Source organism: Polypterus senegalus, chromosome 1 (assembly GCF_016835505.1).
Source record: "Polypterus senegalus isolate Bchr_013 chromosome 1, ASM1683550v1, whole genome shotgun sequence".
In the NCBI taxonomy this organism is placed as follows: Eukaryota; Metazoa; Chordata; class Cladistia; order Polypteriformes; family Polypteridae; genus Polypterus; species Polypterus senegalus.
The window spans coordinates 103,752,373-103,772,268 of NC_053154.1; the positions used below are offsets into that span (position 1 = coordinate 103,752,373).

The window sequence follows — 19,896 nt, forward strand, 5'->3', positions numbered from 1 at the left end:
GTAAAACATTACTTCAATATTGACTATCATGGAATTTACTTCTTTTTACTGAAGACGATTTTATTCAGTTGGTTGACTACATTGTTCTATCTTTTCCATTTGTATTTCCTTGTCATAGACTGTACGATGGTCACATTCTTGGTTTTCATAACCTTCTTTGGCTGAAATTCATATCAGTGATCAGGTGTTGACAGCCTAAGAGGAAGCCAACCAGTTCAGATCATTGTAGTCTGGGCTGCATTGCTAGAAATACATACTGTGTATTCTGTGATAATGATGCAAATATGCCATTCTTGCTGCTTTCACATTTCTTTCTACCCTGTTGATTTTATCAGGTTTTACCAAGACAGAACTTTTTTGTCTCTGCTCTCCGATTGCATAAGTTTTATTTGGCTTTTAGCTCTTTATTGAACTGTGCACAATGTTTCTTAATCTCTTTCTTCATAAAGGGCTCCCACAATATATGAAAAAAGGCACAGATAAAACCCCTTGAATAAGCATGGAAATTAATAATAACAATAATAATATGAAGAAGTAAAAATGTGTTTTTAGTCTTTTTTTAACGTCTCAGTTGATTTCGTCATGGACTACATTGGTTTGTTGATAACATATGAAAAGTCATAAATAAATTAATAAAAGCTACAATGTCAGTGCCAAAAACACGACCACTGAAACGGAAGTGCAGGACAATGATGTGAAGAAGCTAAACTTGACCCCCCAAATTCTAAAATGTTTGCCATTCTATGGGATGAGATTGAAATCAATCACATCAGTCTATTTCTGAACAAGAAGGATTGATTGCTGTCACAGGACTAAAGCTTGGCAAGTTTCTTTGACCTTCACATTGAAATAAAATAAAGATTACCCATTTCCTCTCGTATCGCAAAGAATGTTGGAATATTTGTTTTATATTGAGTTAAAACTAGTACTTCTGGGACTAAAGGAAGATCACCTGTTACAGATAATAAAACGTTTTAAGGAAGATGTTGTTTAAAGAAGTATGAATTAAAGAGGATTTACACATGTTCATAATATCCATTTTGTAACAGTACAGGACAATCTATTGTTCATCTGTACACCCATTGTACACCCTAATACATGAGATACAAAGCCAAGTTCTTTCTGGTGGTAATACTGCAGAATTAGCTTACACACATTTTATTTTGGAGAATTGGTTAATGTTTCTCAGTTACTGTCTATTTTACAAGAAATGAACGTTTCTTAAAATATTTTCTGTTTTTTAAGCACAACATGTTACCACCTTGAATGATTCTCAAATTCCCAAACCTCTGTTGTTTTTAACTTTTCCTATTCTCGTCCCTTTTAGCTTTCTGTATTAATCTAATACGAATCTTATAGGTGATTGGAGGAGGTGGTTGCAGGGGCACCTACAGGTGCTCGGGATCCAAATGTAAGTTTTTGGTAGTCAATAAGGACCTTTAAGAGAAAATAAAAATAACCAGACCTTATTCACGTCCCATTTCACAAAGAACTGCTTCTGTCTGTTTTTGATTTTTAGTCAAGTGTTGGTAAGTGCAAGTGTTAACCTCTTTATATAAAGTATAAGTGAAAGATCAGATGTTGATTTTGCTGATGCTTAATTAAACATATGTGTATTACAAGAAAATTAAAAATATTATCTTAGATCATCAAAATAATAAAAAAACAAATATGAAAAATTAATGTCAACTAATTATAAATAATCTCCATTCAGGGACTAAAGAATTACAGGAAAGGCCCCTTTCAGACTTGTAGACAGAAATGCACTAAAACAAAATACTAGCAAGTAGTAACCACACTGAATGGTAGTCTAAAAATTAATGGATGAAGAGGAAAGAAAAAGTGCCCATTAAACACAAAAAGACAAATGGAAAACATCACAGAGTGCTGTATTATATAATTAGTTTCCAAAAGATGCATCACATTTTCCTTTGTATATAAATAGAGCAACCATAATGAAGAATAGTATTTAAAACATTTGTGAGGCACAGAAAAGAGACACTGTTCTGTGCATTCTGTGATTAAAGTTAAACAAAATACACCATGTACTCCCTTGTTGAGGTGCTTTTAAGATCAATACAATTTCTGTCAGAAGGAGGTTCAGGACTAATTGTGAATGTGAGTGCTATGTTTGGGTAGCGCAGAAAGACGTAAATGAAGGCAAATGAGTACGGTATCCCTGGAAGAAGGTGAGCTGTGCCTCTCCTTTTACATTTACAACTTTCTTTTCTTTTAAATTCATGCAACAAGCATTACTGTTTTGATTTGCAGTATGCTTAAGTTTATTATTGAAGTGTCTCTCCCGAAAGTGCCTTTTATAAATTAAAAGGAAATGTAGGTAGCATTAAGAATAGAAAATAAGATTAATGAATCATATTTTCTAAAGTATTTTTATAAAACACACATTTGTTGATGGCTATCCCAGAAAGGTCACAAACACTAAATAATTTATTATATTATCTTAGTTCTTTCTTCAGCCACTTTTGAGTTGAGTTGAGTTGAGTTGCTAAATACGCAGCACCAACATATAGTGCTTCGTCATTCGCATTTGAATCTCAGATTGTTATAGATGACAAATCTGCACATTGTGTGCTGCAAGAAAGTTAACATGTGCTCAATAAGTTGGCATCAAACTAGGATGTACTGGTTCATTTTTATAAAGTGTTAAGGATGCTAGCAGAACTTTTTGGAAAAACTCCAGAGCTTCTAGCCACATTTTGCACCAATACATGCTATTTTATAATTATAATAATATTATACATATTATAATACATGCTTTCAGCTGCAGAAATAGGATAGTATCATACTATAATCCACACTATCATATGGATTACATACATAATATTACTCAATGTAAAATCCCCCCAATTCTACAGGAATGCTGTTGTATTGTTTGCTATTTGTTAAAGTCAGTTGCTCTGGGGTGAACTTTTCCAGGATGGGTTGTTGGCTTTCAAAGGATGATGATGATAAGAAATGTTCTAGCTCTCATGTATACTTAGATTATGTTTACAAAACGGGTGATTATGTAAACAGCTTTATTTGTATGTGGTAATTACAGGATGGAAATACTGAGTATTACAATAATCATTTAGAGCCTATTTCCTCATAAATTCCTTGTGTGTTCATCAGCAGTTCAACTAAACCCTTACCAATGCTCAGGCCTAGATCTTCTTTAGAATTGATTGGGCCACTTACTGCTCTACAAACTAACCATGACTCTTAAATCAGTTTCTGTTGATGCATTATGTAATGTATTTTGACATCATATTGCAAACAAATGGTGGTGTGATGGCATAGTAGTGAGCTGTGCTGACCTACAAGACAAAGGAACCAAGGCTCTATTCACAATCTGGCCATTATTTGCATCAATTTTACATATTCTATAATGTTTTTTGTCCTAACGTGCACATCCTGAAGATATGTACTTGAGCTAGCATCTCTGAATAGGTTTGTGAATAACTAAGGGTCTTTGCTTGAATGTATCTAGTGTTGGTTACTGGTTTGCACTTAATATTGCCAGAATAGAGTTTGTCTCCCAGGAAACCTATTATTGTGCCAAGTGTAACATAAAAATTCATCACTGGAAAGTTCATAAATATAATATAAGGCTAATGATAACTTCTAAATAAAATAAATGCAAAGACCAATACTTGATCATATTGTATTGGGGTATGTTACCTCTTCTTTAAAAAATGAAGGAAACCTTTTTATTGATTTAGTGATAATTTTAATTAATCTAGATTCATCATAAAATATAACAAGTAAGAAAATGTACTTGTAATATTCATGTGTGTTCACAAACATGGATAAATAGCTTTAAAGCCGGAGCATTTTTAGGCTTTCTAGTCGCACCATAAGAATGTTTGTTATCACAATCTTGTTTATTATATATTTTGTAACAGTGAGTCATATGCCAAAAAACAGCGACAGTAGAATGTAATTGCATGCATTGATAGTGAACGTAAAAATGTTTTATAACAGCATTTTACAATAGCATGTGGCTGAAATTACTTTAATAGACAGCAGATTCTAACTTAAATGATACAAAGTGTCACGCATGTGTGCTTAGTGGAAAGCATAAGGGCTCTGGTAATGGTAATAACCTGCTGCTCCAGGGGTTGGTGCTGTGTAATAATGTCTCTTCTCTTCCTTCCTCTGCAGACAGGAAGACTGACAGCTTTATTACCACTGAAGTCACTTGCAGTGTCCGTCCACCTGGACCCACCTCATTCTGATGGAGGTCCTCTAAGCTGGAAAATCCACCACGTTCTGAACTCATATTCAAAAAGAACTTTCTGTAATTGTTGCATGCTTTTCTTTTGTCTTCATTCCATCAAGTATATGGCATTAAAAGGGTGGAACCCCAACTCTTTATCATGGTCTTGACTTTCTCTTACAAAAGATTCATGTGCTATTGTTAGCTGTTGGAGGTGGAGGGTCTGCGGCCAACTGTAGTTCAAATTTCTTGAAGTTACCCAAAAGTGATTTAATATCTGTGCTGAAGTCTGAAGCTAACATTTCTGGCAGCATCCAAATTGTAGCATTTTGCTGATAAATTATAGCATCAGTGAAATACTGAATCATTATAATCTTTACATATTGCAGCTGTTAAGGTGATTTTAGAGTAACAGAAGTACACATTTATTAACTGTAGCATAAAGTGTCTCCCAGCCATCTTTCATACTTTTGTACAAGTGAATTTGCTTTTATTTTTGACTTTTATGAACATGAAGATCCTGTTACTTACAAGCTTTAATTTCAAGGAGCAGCAGGAGTGATTCACATTTGTGCACAATGCCTCACAGCTAAAGAGTTGAGCATGGGTTGAGCATGTACTCTCACAGAGCCAGACATTCACAATAATCCCCCTATCTGGAGACAACCATGAGTGAATTTGGCTTAATTGTGGGTGGGAACAATACGACAATTCATTGAGTGTCACAATTCTAAGCCAATCTAACAGTTAGTTCATGAAGGCGAGGTTTAAAATAGGGGTGGTGATTTATACAAAAAACAGCAATGGTGCTCTTGCTGACATGGTCTGACGAAAACCAAAACTCTGGTTATGATGAATAAACTGTCTAAGGCTGAATAGTCTCCTAAGGAGACCCTTGTTAAACATATTTATAAATGTGTATTGTGTTAAAAGTAAACATAACCCATTGCAATAGCCAGATTATTCTTTGGCATACAAAAACATCAGTGGGCTAGTGGTTATATTGAATGATGTACTGCTGGCTGTATGTACTCTCTGTTGCTCAATATTACGACAATAGAGCCAGAGTCAAGTGAGATGCCAAAGAATTAACTTCTTACGTTTGCCAAAAGATGAACTATAAAATATGCATTCAAGTTAAATGTTGTGCTATCAATAATGTCCCTGTTGATACTGACACCACTCCAACAGAACCACAGATGAGATTGCACAACATCCATCTTATGAATGCATGTCTAAACAAAAGTTAAAACTACTGCCTAATTGGAAGTACCAAACATGCCATACCAGAATATAGTTGCAGCATTTAAACAAACATCATATATAAACCATAATATTGTTTAAACAGTATTTGCTGCTATTATACCATGAATTGATGCAATAGTCAAAAATGAAGGCAACATCTCATTGCATCTTATCCTCTGAAAACCTTTCTTCTGTTGAGGGCCTCAGTGGCAGCAGGTGAAGCAGGTCAGTTCAGACTTCCCTGTCCACAGCTACAAATTCTACCTCTTTCTAAGGAATTCCCAGCCATTTCCAAACCAAATAAGAAATATAATCCATCCAACATGTCCTGGGTCTGCCACTGGGTATCCGTCCAGTGGGGCATCTCCAAAGAAGCTCCAGGTTAAGCCGCCCAGGAGGGATCCTTACAAAATGCCGAAAACCACCTTAGCTGGTTCCTCTTGATCCGGAGGAGCAGTCACTCTACTCTGAGATTTCTCCCAAATTGCAGAGTTTCTCCCCTTATCATGGAGTGTCTGTACAGCAACCATGCAAAGAAACCTCATGTCTGCTGCTTGTACACAGAACTCATTCTTTTGGTCATTACCCACAGCTTATGACCATAGGTGAGAACAGGGATGCAGATTGACCAGTAAACCAGGAGTTTTGTCTCTAGGCTTAGCGCCTGCTTCACCTCTTCAGAGTGGTACAGTGTCCTCAGAAAAACTGCCACCACTCCAGTCCACCTGTGAATCTCACATTCCCTTCTTCCGCTACCCCTTAAAAAGATCCCGAGATACTTGAACTAATCCACTAAGGGCAGTTTCTCAATCTCACAATTAACTCTTTTAAAAGTTAGAGAACCATGGACTCACACTTGGGGGTGCTGATCCTCATTCCTGTTGCTTCACACTCAGCAGAGAAACACTTGAGTGCATGCCAAAGGTCACACTGAGATGAATCAAAGAGGACAACATCATCTGCATAAAACAACAATACTACCCAAAGCCATCTCAACTGGACATTCTCACACCATTAACTGCACCTTAATATTCTGTCCATGAAAACCACAAAGAGGAGCGGTGACACAACTGTGACAGAGTCTCACACCAACAGTGAACAGATTTGACTTAAGGCTAAATATCCAGACAGATCTCACTGTTTTCAAACAGGGAACAAATGACACATACAGTCCATCCGGAAAGTATTCACAGCACATCACTTTTTCCACATTTTGTTATGTTACAGCCTTATTCCCAAATGGATTAAATTCATTTTTTTCCTCAGAATTCTACACATAACACCCCATAATGGCAACATGAAAAAAGTTTACTTGAGGTTTTTGCAAATTTATTAAAAATAAAAAAACTGAGAAATCACATGTACATAAGTATTCACAGCCTTTGCTCAATACTTTGTCGATGCACCTTTGGCAGCAATTACAGCCTCAAGTCTTTTTGAATATGATGCCACAAGCTTGGCACACCTATCCTTGGCCAGTTTCGCCCATTCCTCTTTGCAGCACCTCTCAAGCTCCATCAGGTTGAATGGGAAGCGTCGGTGCACAGCCATTTTAAGATCTCTCCAGAGATGTTCAATCGGATTCAAGTCTGGGCTCTGGCTGGGCCCCTCAAGGACATTCACAGAGTTTTCCTAAAGCCACTCCTTTGATATCTTGGCTGTGTGCTTAGGGTCGTTGTCCTGCTGAAAGATGAACCGTTGCTCCAGTCTGAGGTCAAGAGCGCTCTGGAGCAGGTTTTCATCCAGGATGTCTCTGTACATTGCTGCTGTCATCTTTCCCTTTATCCTGACTACTCTCCCAGTTCCTGCTGCTGAAAAACATTCCCACAGCATGATGCTGCCACCTCCATGCTTCACTGTAGGAATGGTATTGGCCTGGTGATGAGCGGTGCCTGGTTTCCTCCAAATGTGACGCCTGGCATTCGCACCAAAGAGTTCAATCTTTGTCTCATTAGACCAGAGAATTTTGTCTCTCATGGTCTAAGAGTCCTTCAGGTGCCTTTTGGCAAACTCCAGGCGGGCTGCCATATGCCTTTTATTAAGGAGTGGCTTCCGTCTGGTCACTCTACCATACAGGCCTGATTGGTGGATTGCTGCAGAGATGGTTGTCCTTCTGGAAGGTTCTCCTCTCTCCACAGAGGTCCTCTGGAGCTCTGACAGAGTGACCATCGGGTTCTTGGTCACCTCCCTGACCATGGCCTTTCTCCCCCGATTGCTTAGTTTAGATGGCTGGTCAGCTCTAGAAAGAATCCTGGTGGTTTCGAACTTCTTCCACTTACGAATGATGGAGGCCACTGTGCTCATTGGGACCTTCAAAGCAGCAGAAATTTTTCTGTAACCTTCCCCAGATTTGTGCCTCGAGACAATCCTGTCTCAGAGGTCTACAGACAATTCCTTTGACTTCATGCTTGGTTTGTGCTCTGACATGAACTGTCAACTGTGAGACCTTATATAGACAGGTGTGTGCCTTTCCAAATCATGTCCAATCAACTGAATTTACCACAGGTGGACTCCAATTAAGCTGCAGAAACATCTCAAGGATGATCAGGGGAAACAGGATGCACCTGAGCTCAATTTTGAGCTTCATGGCAAAGGCTATGAATACTTATGTACATGTGCTTTCTCAGTTTTTATATTTTTAATAAATTTGCAAAAACCTCAAGTAAACTTTTTTCACATTGTTATTATGGGGTGTTGTGTGTAGAATTCTGAGGGGAAAAAAATGAATTTAATAAATTTTGGAATAAGGCTGTAACATAACAAAATGTGGAAAAAGTGATGCGCTGTGAATACTTTCCGGATGCACTGTAAGAGCAGAACTTTTATCCCATATTCCTACAAAATCTCCCCCAACACATGCTAAAGGGACACAGTCATATATTTTGTCCAAATCAATAAAAACATGTAAACTGGGTTTTCATACTCTCATGAGCCCTCCAACAACTGTGCCAGGGAAAAGAGCTGGTCTACTGTTACACATACAGGATGGAATTTACTCTACATTGATCACTCTGTATTCTCCTTTACTTAGTCTTAACCATTGGACAGAGGCTCCACTCCAGCACCTTCGTATAGGCCTTCTCTGGGAGAATGTGGAGTTTGATCCCTCTGTAGTATAACACACTCTCTGGTTCACCTTAGCATGTTTTTTTCAATGATGACAACATATATAAATGAATCGAGCTTCAGTTACAGTGTGCTACTGTGCTCTTGAATGCATAACATCATTTTTCTGTTTTCTGTCAGTATTAATTTTTTGTTTAGTTCCTTCCTCTGTCTTTTTCTCTCATAGTCTTTTCATAGTTATTTTATGTATTTATCTTATACTTAAGGAGATTTTCTTCTGTTGTCGCGAAACATTGTAACCCCAACCGTTTAAAGTATATATAAACAAGAGGGGAGAGATTTAAGGAAGAAACCCTATGGGCAGAGCATTTTCAGCAGAGAATTTTGCCACTATTCACTACAAACGTTTTGTGAATTCTCGACCTGAGAGCCACATCTGGCCCTGTGAAACTAGTTAGTATTTAACGAGTCCTACCACTGCATTCTTGCACAGTAAAGGATATTGATGGATAAATAAACATATCATTACTACTGTATTGAATAATCAAATACCCCTCTAAAATCATACCTTTCTTATATGCTAATTCTCAGCCATCCAACCCTGCCTACGTCTCACTTCACCCCATCCCATGTCCTGCAGCAAGGTAAGGTTTATTTGCTTCAGTGTGTGTGACTGCAGATGTTTCAGTGTTTTGACAACAGGGTCTGCTGTTTAAGTAAAAGAAAAAAATATACAAGGTTAAGTAACTGCTCTCAAGGTAAAATGAAAAGAGTAATTAATGTTTTAAGATAGACTAGTTTATAAATTTGACAATGCTTCTCAATTGGAAATTTTGAAAGTTCAAAAATGTGTATAGTGCATTGTATTCAAGATATCGATATAAAATCAAAATGTCCTGACAAATTTCCTTAAAGAATTAGTTTGCCAAGTTTCAACACAATGTACACAGGGAGAAGAAGTGTTTCATCCAGATAAACGGACACGCGCTTATTGCATTATATCCGAATGCAACTAATAGTATCTTATAACAACACATTAAATAATAAAACTGTAATATAATTATATCTTATATAATAATATAACCTGATTTGATTATAATGTTTGTTACCTATGTTTCCATCATTCAAGTTACATATTCGAATTTCTTAAATTCAATGTACATATCTTATGTTCTACTGGTCTTTAGACACATTTCTTTGGCACGTCCCTTTTTGCTGGTAACCTGGATCCCTTCTTTTAAATATCAGTTGTCTTTTCATTTTTTTTTGGATTTTATAACAGCCTTGTTGTTAGATTCCAATCTCAAGGATATGCCATTGTAATCCATTCTTGAAATTTTAAAATTCCTTATAAAAATACAACTCTAGATGCTCTTAAAAAAGATGTACATTTTCCAGTTGACATTCATTTACTGCATCTGTTAAAATTAACATAGTATATTCAAAGATATGCTTAATTTATTTAGCATGGTCCTAGTCCAACCATTTTTGGATGTGCTCTTCAAATTACAATTTATGAAGTTTAATGTCCTATGGCTTTCCAGACATTTTGCTGAAACATTGCTTCCTTAGTTGGAGAAAGAAATCACCTGACTTTAGTGTCCAAAATTTACAACTTCAGTATTGACTTAAAACATGTGGCAGACAAAGAATGTAATTCTACTGTTTACTGCATGAGATGTGCTTCATCCCATCAGTTACTTATACTTTAAAATATTTGTGGTTCATTGTAATGAAAATTTGTTTTCTCTACTTTCTTTCTTTATTTTTTAAATATACAGTAATCCACTTTGTAAATGTAGGCTGCATATAATGTGTTTTGCAATTGAAGATCTTTTTAGTCATTTTGCCTTGTGCACATTCCAAGAAGTCAAATCCAGATTCACTCTCCATGACTCCTTCTTCTTCCTTTATTCACAGTTACACTCTGCTATGAAAGTATAGGATTTCTCTTAGATGATTCATATTACAACCCACTCTCTATATTTAATCATAAGTCTCTGAAACCTTTCTGAGGGCCGGGTGTCTTATATCGACTCTCTTATGCAACATCTTCATCAGATGAACATTCCATACCCTTCATATTAAACTTAATAATTTAATATTAAATAAATGTTTTCTCCTTTTTGCCCACTCTCTTTTGTAGATAGTAACTTATTGTTAAGCTATTCATAAATTTTAGGCACTTTTTTTTTAGTAATTTCTACAGCAATAGGGCAAATAGGTTTATACAGTCATACAGTCTTAGACATGTAGGCATTGTAAAGACAATCTGCTGCAGTTCAAACTGAGCATCAGAATGGTGAAAAAAGGTGAGTTAAGTGATTTTGAATGTGACATGGTTGTTGGTGCCAGATAGGCTGGTCTGAGTATTTTAGAAAATGCTGATCTGCCGGGATTTTTCAAGCACAACCTTCTCTAGGGTATATAGAGAAAGGTCTGAAAAGGGGAAAATATCCAGTGATCAGCAGTTCTCTGGGAGAAAATGCCCTGTTGATGCCAGGTGTCAGAGGAGAATGGCTAGACTGGTTGAAGCTAATAGAAAGGCAACATTAACTCAAATAACCACTTGTTACAACCAAGGTATGCAGAAGAGCACCTCTGAATGCATAACACATTGAACCTTGAACTTTGAAGCAGATGGGCTACAACAGCTGGAGAACACACCGGGTGCCTCTCCTGTCAACTAAGAACAGGCAACTGATGCTATAATTTGCATGGGCTCACCAAAATTGGACAAAAGAAGATTGGAAAAATGTTGCCTGGTCTGATGAGTCTTAATTTCCGCTGTGACACTCGGACAGTAGGGTCAGAATTTGGCATCAACAGCAGGAAAGCATGGATCTATCATGCCTTGTGTCACTGGTTCAGGTTGTTGTTGGTGGTGTAATGGAGTGGCAGATATTTTTTTGAGCATCATTTAAATGCCACAGCCTACCTGAGTATTGTTGCTGACCTTGCCCAACCCCTTTATGACCACAATGTACCCATCTTTTGATGGTTATGTTATCCAGAAGAATAACGCACCACGTCACAAAGCTCAAATCATCTCAAACTGGTTTCTTGAACATGACAATGAGTTTACTGTACTCAAATAGCTTCCACAGTGACCAGATCTCAGTCCAATAGAGTACATTTAGGATGTGGTGGAACGGGATATTCACATCATGGATGTGCAGCCAAGAAATCTGCAGGAACTGTGTGATGCTATCTTGTCAATATGGACCAAAATCCCTGAGGAATGTTTCCAGCACCTTGTTAAATCTATGCAACAAAGAATTACAACAGTTCTGAAGGCAAAAGCAGGTCCAACTTCGTACTAGTAAGGTGTACCCAGTAAAGTGGCAGGTGAATGAATATACAGTCATATGAAAAAGTTTGGGAACCCCTCTTAATTCTTTGAATTTTTATTTATCATTGGATGAGCAACTCCCTTTTAATATATGACATGCCTTATGGAAACAGTAGTATTTCAGCAGTGACATTAAGTTTATTGGATTAACAGAAAATATGCAATATGCATCATAACAAAATTAGACAGGTGCATAAATTTGGTCACCCCAACAGAGATATTACATCAATACTTAGTTGAGCCTCCTTTTGCAAATACAGTGCATCACACACAACACCCCATAATAACAATGTGAAAAAAGTTTACTTGTGGTTTTTGCAAATTTATTAAAAATAAAAAAACTGAGAAAGCACATGTACATAAGTATTCATAGCCTTTGCCATGAAGCTCAAAATTGAGCTCAGGTGCATCCTGTTTCCCCTGATCATCCTTGAGATGTTTCTGCAGCTTAATTGGAGTCCAACTGTGGTAAATTCAGTTGATTGGACATGATTTGGAAAGGCACACACCTGTCTATATAAGGTCTTGCAGTTGACAGTTCATGTAATTGTCTGTAGACCCCCGAGACAGGATTGTCTCGAGGCACAAATCTGGGGAAGGTTACAGAAAATTTCTGCTGCTTTGAATGTCCCAATGAGCACAGTGGCCTCCATCATTCGTAAGTGGAAGAAGTTCGAAACCACCAGGATTCTTTCTAGAGCTGACCAGCCATCTAAACTAAGCAATCGGGGGAGAAAGGCCATGGTCAGGGAGGTGACCAAGAACTCGATGGTCACTCTGTCAGAGCTCCAGAGGACATCTGTGGAGAGAGGAGAACCTTCCAGAAGGACAACCATCTCTGCAGCAATCCACCAATCAGGCCTGTATGGTAGAGTGACCAGACAGAAGCCACTCCTTAGTAAAAGGCACATGGCAGCCCACCTGGAGTTTGTCAAAAGGCACCTGAAGGACTCTCAGACCATGAGAAACAAAATTCTCTGGTCTAATGAGACAAAGATTGAACTCTTTGGTGTGAATGCCAGGCATCACGTTTGGAGGAAACCAGGCACCGCTCATCACCAGGCCAATACCATTCCTACAGTGAAGCATGGTGGTGGCTGCATCATGCTGTGGGGATGTTTTTCAGCAGCAGGAACTGGGAGACTAGTCAGGATAAAGGGAAAGATGACAGCAGCAATGTACAGAGACATCCTGGATGAAAACCTGCTCCAGAGCGCTCTTGACCTCAGACTGGAGCGACGGTTCTTCTTTCAGCAGGACAACAACCCTAAGCACACAGCCAAGATATCAAAGGAGTGGCTTTAGGAAAACTCTGTGAATGTCCTTGAGTGGCCTAGCCAGAGCCCAGACTTGAATCCGATTGAACATCTCTGGAGAGATCTTAAAATGGCTGTGCACCGACACTTCCCATTCAACCTGATGGAGCTTGAGAGGTGCTGCAAAGAGGAATGGGCGAAACTGGCCAAGGATAGGTGTGCCAAGCTTGTGACATCATATTCAAAAAGACTTGAGGCTGTAATTGCTGCCAAAGGTGCATCGACAAAGTATTGAGCAAAGGCTGTGAATACTTATGTACATGTGATTTCTCAGTTTTTATTTTAATAAATTTGCAAAACCTCAAGTAAACTTTTTTCATGTTGCCATTATGGGGTGTTGTGTGTAGAATTCTGAGGAAAAAATGAATTTAATCCATTTGGGAATAAGGCTGTAACATAACAAAATGTGGAAAAAGTGATGGCTGTGAATACTTTCCGGATGGACTGTATAACAGCCTCCAGGCACCTCCTATAGCCTTTGATGAGTGTCTGGATTCTGGATGGAGGTGTTTTTGACCATTCTTCCTACAAAATCTCTCCAGTTCAGTTAAACGTGATGGCCATCGAGCATGGACAGCTGGCTTCAAATCATCCCATAGATTTTCGATGATATTCAAGTCAGGGGACTGTGACAGCCATTCCAGAACATTGTACTTCTCCCTCTGCATGAATGTTTTGTAGATTTTGAACTGTGTTTTGGGTCATTGTCTTGTTGGAATATCCAACCACTGCATAACTTCAACTTTGTGACTGATGCTTGAACATTATCCTGAAGAATTTGTTGATATTGGGTTGAATTCATCCATCCCTTGACTTTAACAAGGGCCCCAGTCCCTGAACTAGCCACACAGTCCCACAGCATGATGGAACCTCCATCAAATTTGACAGTAGGTAGCAGGTGTTTTTCTTGGAATGCGGTGTTCTTCTTCCGCCATGCAAAGCGCTTTTTGTTATGACCAAATAACTCAATTATTGTCTCATCAGTCCAAAGCACTTTGTTCCAAAATTAATCTGGCTTGTCTAAATGAGCATTTGCATGCAACATCAGACTCTGTTTGTAGCGTGAGTGCAGAAAGGGCTTCTTTCTCATCACCCTGCTATACAGATGTTCTTTGTGCAAATTGCACTTAATTGTAGAACGATGTACAGATACACCATCTGCAGCAAGATCTTCTTGCAGGTCTTTGGAGGTGATCTGTGGGTTGTCTGTAACCATTCTCACAATCCTGTGCATATGCCGCACCCGTATTTTTCTTGGCCTTGCCAGACCTGGGTTTAACAGAAACGGTGCCTGTGGCCTTCCATCTCCTAATTACATTCCTTACAGTTGAAACTGACAGTTTAAAACTCTGAGATAGCTTTTTGTAGCCTTACCCTAAACCATAATATTGAACAAGCTTTGTTTCAGATCTTTTGACGGTTGCTTTGAGGATCCCATGCTGTCTGTCACTCTTCAGAGGAGAGTCAAAAGGGAAGCACAACTTGCAATTGACCACCTTAAAAATCTTTTCTCATGATTGGACACACCTGTCTATGAAGTTCAAGGCTTAACAAGCTAATCCAACAAATTTGGCATAGCAAGTAATCAGCATTGAGCAGTTACATGCATTCAAATCAACAAAATTACAAGGGGACCCAAATTTTTGCACAGCCAGTTTTTCACATTTGATTTAATTTCATACAACTAAATACTGCTTCACTAAAAATCTTTGTTCGGAAAACACCTCATTACTAAGATGTTTCTACGAAATGAAAGACATACCACTGTTATCTTTTTTGTTGAAAGTAGAAATTATTATGCAGGCTGAGAGGGGTTCCCAGACTTTTTCATATGACTGTATACAGTATATAAGTTAAATATACTATGATAAGGTGTGGAGCATCACCGTGGCATTTGCTGCCTCATCCATTTTCCTCCAACAGGTCAAAGACATGTGGTTTTGTGATCTGACATTGCTAAATTGGCTGTAGTGAATCTCTGTGTTTTCACCATGTGATGGACTGGTGCCGTGCCCAGGTGTTGTTCCTGCCATATAGCCAATAAATACTAGCCAAGGTTACAGCTACCCTGAGATTCGATTCTTGATAAGCAGCTTAGTGAAACGGATGGATTGATAAATGATAAGGGTAGGATCTGCACCGGCAATCAGAAGGTTGCCGGTTGGAATCCCATAAATGCCAATAGGGACTTTGCTCTGTTGGGCCTTTGAGCAAGGCTTTTAACCTGCAATTGCTGAGTGCTTTGAGTAGTGACAAAAGCGCTATATAAATGCAAAGAATTATTATTATTAAGGGTCCTCCATGGTAACCACTTTCACCCAGAATAGCACCATGGAGACTACAAGTATGTGACATCTGTGCATTTTTAAAGAATAATCACACAAAGTGGAATAAAGAAGGGAGACTAAAGAATACAATCAATCGGATGAACACAACAGCAACTGTACCCTGTTTAGACCTCCTTATCAGTTGTCTCACCTCCAGTGTAGTGGCAAGCACACTCCATTTTATATTTGTTCTCTCATCTCTCTCTCAAATCTGTCTGTTCCTTTCACAAGTGAGACAATTCTTGGTCATAGATTATTGAGGGAAATAATTCTTTACATTTAATTTTCAGAAATCCTGCTTTTACTGGGAAAGTGTGCTATATACAATATGTTTACTGTAAACAAGCTACCATCAAGAACTTTGGGCTTTTATGACATTCCTATGTGCTCCCACACTAAATTGTGTTTATTTTCTCATGCTGGATCATTCCTTCACTCTCTTTACTATAAACAAGAAATATCCTTATCTCTTGAGCTTTTTTACATCACTCCCTTGGTACAAATAAGAAAACAACTACTGGCTGTAAATCTGAATATTTTGTTTAGTAGAAATACAGTGTTACATTACATTGTTACTTACTCTTATTGATTGTCATTTTACCCTCTACCCTCAAAAACACAGTGATGATGATGTCTTTTCGATAATATGCAGTGTTCGGCTTATGTCAAATATGGTATTTAGTCTGATGACCACATAGCTCAATTTTGAACTTATCAGACCATAGAACCTTCTTCCATCTCACTTCAGTGTCTCCATCGCACCTTCTACCAAACTCCAAGTAAAATATTATAACTTTTTTAAACAGTGGCATACTCTTTGCTACTCTCCCAAAACGCTGCTACTGGTGAAGCACCCAGGCAACAGTTCTTTTATATGCACAGACTTTACAAATATTTACCACTGTGGCTTTTAAATTCATTCAGAGTTCTCATAGGTCTCTTGGTGGCCTCCCTTACTACTCCTCTTCTTGTACACATATTCAGTTCAATCATTCAGTTTTAACTACTATTTCCTATATAGTTTAAAAGGTGAAATTTGGCAGGATTGTACATTTAGGGCAGTAGGTATCAGCTAATGAAGGACATTTCAGTTTATCAATATTTATCGGTAAAACCTCCTTTACAATAGAAAAACTAAATTCTCCAAAATCTTAAAAATGCTGTGAGTAATTAAATTGAAATTAGCCAAACCATATTTTTTTATTTGTCATTAAGTTTGAAATTTGGTGATATTAATCTTATGCTAATTTATGTGCCCTGTGTTGCACTAAAAGTGGGCTTTATGCAGACAAAGAACAGAGCAGAAGTGATTGATTGGGCCACACCAACAGGATGACTGAAGAAGGTGCGGTGTTCTCAACAGGAAAAAACAGACGTGAAGTTTGGCAGACATAGTGAGGTGTGAATTGCAAGGGGAAAGTTCTGTGAAACACAATGAAGATGCAAAGCTCAATGGTTAGCAATTGTAATATAACACCCCAGTGAGGGTGGCAGGCACCATGGCTGTGAGCGTAGATATTGTTTCGATAAAGGCAAAAAGGGAGGAAGAGAGAGATAGGGGAGGAAGTGGATACAACACACCCCTGGATGAATGTCATCAGTTTAAACTGAACAGGTTCAATATGAGCGACTCCATTTTAATATACATTCACATCTACAAACTTTGAAAGGGGAGCCTCACCCCACCCTCTGAATTCTTTGAATGGGGATGTCCCATCTCCCCCTCACTCTCCAAAATTCTTTACATATACAATCACATGAGCAGATCACATACACACAACTGATGAAAAGCACAACAAAAAACCTGAGTGAACAATGTAAACAGATGAAAATTGTAAACTTCTATTAATGATTGTGATATATACAGATGTCATATTATTCCTACTGATTACCCATTTCAATTCAAAAGAATACACTTTCTTGAAAAAAAATGTGTATTTCAATGGCTATAAATAAAAGCCCAGTTAAAAAGAAGGAACTGATCTACTGCAGGGATGTTTTACTCAATTGTATATTGCATGTTCAAGAGTAAGTAGCTCCAGTGACCTAATAATGTTATTATTACTTGAATGACAACTTTGTTCCAATGTGACTTACAACATTTGAGATATAACTGGTTACATTTCCTTTGTTTTTCTAGTTGGAACACAGGGAAGTGATGTGACTTGCTTATGGTCACAAACTGTGTCATTAACAGCAATTGAACTTACAACCTTAATCCTAGCTCCTAAGCCCAAAGACTTAGCCACTATGCCACACTGCCTGCCAATAATACTAGTACAAGGTAAAATGAATAAAAAACTATGAATACTGTACACAGAAAAGAACATCCAATTAACCAATGGCACAATAACTGATGCTCACTGTCCAACAAAGTACCCTGGGCAAAGCTGGGTAACACTGTAGAAATACCAAAAAAAGGGCCAACAATGGACTTGACACCACAGAGTCATTTATGATTGTCTACGCTGTGATTCTCTCTATTTGACTGTTCAGGTTTTCAAAATTTGTCCATTGTCTTCAAATTAACTTTATAAAGGACACTTGACTAAAGCTGTACAGGGAGTTCTAGATGATCCCCTCAGAAGCATAGTATGGAAAAAAAGTCTTCAAATCATTCAATGCATAAAGATAACTATAATGTGAGAATTATTATTCCTTTCAAATATCCCAGAGTACAGTGGGAAAAGGATCTCTTACTCAACATTCCAGAAAAGGAGTGGAAGGCAGCCATGCACAGAATTCACTCGTGCCCTGTGAGTGAAGCATTCAATTAATAAACTTAAAATCTTTTATCGAGCACATCAACCCGTTTAAAATTGTCCTAAATGTTCCCAGAGGAAGATCCAACCTGCGAACGTTGCAATCGAGCTCCAGCCTCACTAGGCCACATGTTTTGGGCATGTACCAAATTAACATAATTTTGGACCAAAATCTTTAAAACACCTAGCAGACAGCCTTGGTGTCACAAACACCCGTAATCCAATAACAGCTGTGTGAACTCCCAGATGAGCTTAAAGTGGAGAAGCACAAACAAACTGTAATTGCCTTTACTTCACTATTAACACGTAGACTTATCTCGCTCAACTGGAAGAATCCTAGCCCATCTCTCTTATGTCAGTGGGTAACTGGTGTTATATACTATTTGAAATTGGAAAAAAATCAAATTCTGTGTTCAAAACTTGTTTAAAACCAGAAAGAAGCTACTCAATAACAGTTCAGAATAAGCATTTACATTTGAGAAAAGGATTCGCTCCCCCTTTTTTCTACTCTTAAAGTTTTACTCTTGCTGTTGGCCTTCCTCTCTTTCTCATGGGTGGGGGCTGATTTGAAATTAGTTTTTTTTTTTAATTTGACTTGCTTGAATGGAATGTTACTTGATTTTAATAAATTCAATAAAATGTATAAGAAAAAAAAAGACAACCATAATGTACAAGGACCCTCAAGAATGTACCTGTCTTTTTAAATGGAGGCTCAAGAAAACATTATCATGTTGGTTCTACATCGTTTGTATGGAGACCACGGGAATGGAGCATGGAAGCTCAACCCTATAGGGCTTGTGGTCACCGCCAGGGGGCGCCCAGACACCTGTGAAGCCCTGGAAATACCAGGAACACCCAGAGTGCTTCCAGGTGCCCATGCAGCACTTACGCCACACCAGGAAGTGCCACAGGAAGCTCGTCAGTAGACACCTGGAGCAAGTCCAGGTGGGGATAAAAGGGGCCGCCTCCCTCCAGTCATCAGCTGGAGTCGGGTGGAAGAGGACGAAGCTCGGAGGAGAGGAGTGGAGTTGGTGAAGAGAGGACAGGAGTTTAAGAGGCCTGGACTGAGGGTGTGTGGTACACGGGCATTGGGTTGTGTGCGGGACACTTTCTGTATATAGAACTGTAAATAAACTGTGTGTGGTGAACTGAGAACGAAGTCTGTCTGTCTGTGCCAAGGCTGGTTACCACAATGGTTATTTCACAAACCTCTTTTTATTGGTGGAAATCATGTGACTAGTTACATGATTCCAACAGAGTAATATTAAATGGGTTGATGATAAGGAATACTGTTTGAATGTTATGTGAAGGCATTTTATAGTTTTTTAAGACAGCTATATGGCTAACCATTCTGATAGGAAGATGAAAATAGTAATATGCTCACATTTTTGCAAAAAGCTTTTGCTGTAAAACATCTGTTACGTGCACCCTGCTTGTATTTGTGAACTCAAGTGTTCTAAAATATATTAAATATTTACTGCCTGAATTCCCATATCTGAAGCCTCACATTTCATGTTTTGACATTTGAATTGGCAACCTGCTCACATTCTTGCAGTTTTTTTATTTCTCATAAAACTGTGAAATGTACAACAGAAGATACATTAATGTC

The 19,896-nt window shown here is 38.2% G+C and overlaps 1 protein-coding gene across 14 annotated transcripts in view; it reads right to left on the bottom strand.

The window, feature by feature from the left end:
- The window catches only part of col13a1 (collagen, type XIII, alpha 1), a 273,440-nt gene that overhangs the window by 239,266 nt on the left and 14,278 nt on the right, over positions 1-19,896 (bottom strand). The gene's annotated exons all lie outside the window — the stretch shown is intronic.